Raw genomic sequence first — 4,274 nt, 5'->3', positions numbered from 1 at the left:
AGATTTTAGCAAAAGCCCTCTCAAAATCAGGGAAATGTCAGTGAGCTTTTCTTTGTATTTTGAATGTGTACTTGCTTCCACTTCTGAATAAAACCAAGTTGTTGCCTCAGTATGTTGATGCTTTTTGGAACTGGACATTTTAAATCATAAGTCTCATTGATGCTGGATGGGACTTCAGGAGGGCCAACCACCTACTCAAAGCAGAGTCAGCAGTGCCTTCAGACCAGGTTCTCCAGGACTTTGTTCACTTAAGACCTAGAGCATCTTACCTCCAGTGTCACCCTGCTCCTGGGTCTGCTGCCAACCATTCTCACTGCAGTTACTCACAAGCCCATGTGCTTTCCCCAGGTCTTGACTCTATTAAGATGATTCATACGGTTCTCATGATTCAAATTGTCAATTTTTTTAGGGTATATTTGTAACATAATCAGTGATCCTTATGCAAGGAGGATCTTCTCTATCCTTTAAATGTTTCACAGCGTGAATCACAGGAAAACAGTATGTTGAATATAGGAATAGGAAAAACAGACATAAAAAAGGAAAGTGTCGTTACAGTTTCACTCCAGAAATGTTTACTTTGCTTCCTTCCACTTCTTCAAATGTATTAATAAAACTTTTGGTACTCCTTACCTCTCATGTATTTGGATTGTCATTCACGTTCACAGATTCAGCAGTCTGTAGCTGTATACTGTTACATCTCTTCATCCTAACAATATGGCTATAGGAATTGCAGCTAAAGCTGTTATGTTGCATACAGTCTTCTCACATGTGTAGCTGTAAATGTGAGAGCTCAAAAAAGAAAAAGATGCTGGGGAAAAAAAGTCAAACTGAGCATAGTAAACTAGAACTGAGAGCATTAAAACAGGCAAAACACAGTGTCTTTTTTGCACTCAACCCCACTGTCCATGTCACTAACATGTAACTAATCTTTTGCTTGACCCTCTGGGCAGCCTAGCAACAATGAGATAAGAACAGGGGAGAAGGGAATCAAACACAGTGGAGATTTGCCAAGAAAAAACATCCGATTGAATGATTTGACTTTTAAAAAATTTGAGTGAGAAATCACATTTTGCAAACCTTACCAAAACAACAACCGCTAACTCTACCAGTAAGCCAGGTGAGAACAGTAACTCTAGAAACTCCCAAGCAAATTGAACGTTGTTTTTCCTATATCGTTAAGACATTTTTTATAGTGACCCAAAGCTTTTGAGCCATTTACTCTTATAGTCAAATTGCTTTCTATATTTGATTTAAATATTTAGGAGGCACCACAGCTAAATCAGAATAAGCAAACCTATTCAGCAGCCAACTTCACTTCAGCTGGAACTGCCTTTCATAGTTCCACGTTATTTAAGCCATTTTTTCTTCTGTAGTTTTGCAGAGAAGGAAGGAAAGCGATGCTGTGATGTAAGACAGCTCTTACTAGTTGTGCCTTGTTTCCAGCTTGCCACCAGAGAATTAATTCCAAAGCTGTTTACAACATGTACAGATTAATGCTCCCAAGCAAACCTTAGTCCAAAAGTAGACCACAAATTATACCCTTCCTCTTGTGCCATAGTTATGAAGCCATCTAGGAGAGTTCAATGGAATAGTGGCTACTGTTGATAGTAAAACAACATTATTAGGTTAAAAAAATGTTGTTCTGGAGCTTGGTATCTCCCACTTTTCTGAAATGCCTGGGATATATGTAGTGAACAACTAACATATGAAGGAAGAACAGAGAAACAGAATGTGAGAGGGAAAAGCCTCCATGCTAGAGCAACAAACGCAAAACCTATCTGCCAAACAATCTTCACAACTGCCAGGGCAGCATCGTGCTGTGCGCCTCTGCAACATGCATAACTCGCATAACCTGCAGGTACCCACCTCATAGCAAACTGGAAACACCGAATGCAACACCCCAAGACAAACTGCGGATGAATACAACCACCCGTGCATCTGTCAGAGGGAGCATGTGAGCAACCAGTGGAGAGCAGAAAGACTCGCTGAAGAGTAAGAAAACATGTCTCACCAAACAATTACTCCACCCCTAACTTCCCCCTTCTGCTGTCACCAGGAACTGTATCAATCTTCGCCTTTTCAGAAATATATTTTCTAGCACAGTCAATTTCTTTTTCTGATGTGCCACTTTTTTGCACCACTAAGATGTTTCACAGGGAGATACTCCCTATTTCTGGCTGCCCCATCTGACTTCTGTCACTCGCTCTCATCACCACTACCACTAGGTCCCATTCTTCCACTTGTGCTGGTCCTTCTCAGCAGTTTCAGTGCACTTAATCAGTTAAAACCTGTTTACAGTTTTCCTTCACTCTCCTTTGTTTCCTGTTGGCTTAGCTTACTGAAACGGCACAATTAAAGTTCAATAACTGCGTGGCTACAAGGAGCTGCTACAACTAAATGGGCCCAATGGCCAACTGCTGCTGAAGGGGGCTTGCTCCCTCCTCTGCCCCTACCCACACATTAAAGCTGTGTTCCTTGAATCTGCAGTAGCACTTGCCTTACCCCGTGGTGAGATGGTTACAGCTCAAAAACTGTGTCTGCCCCCCAAAGGGTGAGTAGCTTTATAAATAGCTTTGAATTTATTTTTTAATAGCTTTGAAGTTATTGAAAAATTTGAAAATAGTTATTCTGCAAGATTTGCTTTCCACCATAAGTTGTCTTGTTATGGAACCACACAAGTGCCAGTGCTGACAAGAGAGGGGAAAAGGGCAGATTGCCTCTCTGGACAGCAACTAGCTGCTAAAAGGTCTAACCTGCATGGATAAGCCACTCCTTAAGAAAAACTGTCCCTGACCTCAGCTTGCATTAAATTCATTGCCTCTGCTTCACACCCAAAAAAGTGCTTGTGGGCCTGAAAGCTTTTCTGTCTTTAGTAATTACACCAACTTGTAAATAAAAGATGCTATTTCTCTGCAAAGTGTGCCTTGCACCTGTAACTGAAGATTGCAGCTGTGTTTCCTACTTAAAAGCGCTTTACAGGAGGAAATTCTGTTGTGTGCAAAAGGAGGAGTTACTGCCATGATGATGTTTTTTCACCTTCAGTCTAGACGGGCATTTAGACCAATGCAGGTACAAAGCACTGGTAAGTCATGCAGGAAAGCCGCAGGTGGTTGTGTTTGGTGCAGCCTTTAAATCAGATCATCCATTGTCTGAAGAAGGAAAACGTGTGAATGTCAACCTAAATCTCTCAGTGGAGTGTTCTCAGCTATCTCTATCTGTTTCCTCCTCTTCTACCTCTCAAGAAGTAAGTTTTCATAACATGTTCAAAGCATCTAAACACTGCCTGGGGAGTCTAGTTCACACTCTGAATACATGTTGCATCACCAGATTTCTCTTTGGACACAAGTAAAGTGTACTTCTTTTCCAGTCCAGATTTAACACCGCTGAAGGAAACTGCAGAAAAAATAACCTGCTAATAGCCAGAATCTATGTTTACATACTTATCTAAAGATACAGAAACCAACCCACAGATCCCGTTTTACAGCTCACACATTGCATAATCCCTAACAGTACACTATGCCGATTCAACGGGGTCAAAGCATAGGAAATTAAACAATCCTTTTTGAATTCTTCAGGCTGAAGCAAATTTGTTTCTCCAAAGATCCAGCCTACCTAACCATTCATCCTACGGGATACACCCTCAGTCATGGGAAGAAGGGCAGGGTACAAGTCTATGATACAGCCGGTCCGATGGCTGCCACGCACAGCTCAAGCCTACACTCTGCACTTTCTGCTTTGTATCGGCTCTCACCAGACACCACCACAGCAGGCACCACACCCTGAGGGGGAAGCGTTTCTGCCACTTCAGCTTCCAGAGTAGCTCGCTATGGGGCTAGGTAGATGCCAGATTTGGCACAGAGGAAGCTACAGGGGGATGGTTGGGATGAGGAAGGAGAGCAGTCTCTTTTGGCAGTGGCCAGTTTAAAGACTTTTCTCATGAGGATGTAATTTGATAATAGCCAAATCATGCTGTGTTAGACAAATGACACAGTAAATTATACTAACAGGATTAACAAATGTAGGCTTTTATCCTGCTTTTATGCAGTTCTAAAAGCAGCAGTACTATCCTTACTTCAGAAGGAAAAAGCCTTCTTCACAGAATCGTTTTAGTTGGATTGAGTTCAATCGTTAACCTAACACCGCTAAGTCCACCTCTAGACCATGTCCCTAAGCACCACATCTACACACCTTTTAAATACCTTCAGGGACAGTGACTCAACCACTTCCCTGGGCAGCCTGTTCCAATGCTTGACAACCCTCTCAGAGAAGAAATT

Source organism: Antrostomus carolinensis, unplaced genomic scaffold (assembly GCF_000700745.2).
Source record: "Antrostomus carolinensis isolate BGI_N321 unplaced genomic scaffold, ASM70074v2 scaffold23967, whole genome shotgun sequence".
NCBI classification, from domain to species: domain Eukaryota; kingdom Metazoa; phylum Chordata; class Aves; order Caprimulgiformes; family Caprimulgidae; genus Antrostomus; species Antrostomus carolinensis.
This window is presented reverse-complemented; position numbering follows the sequence as displayed.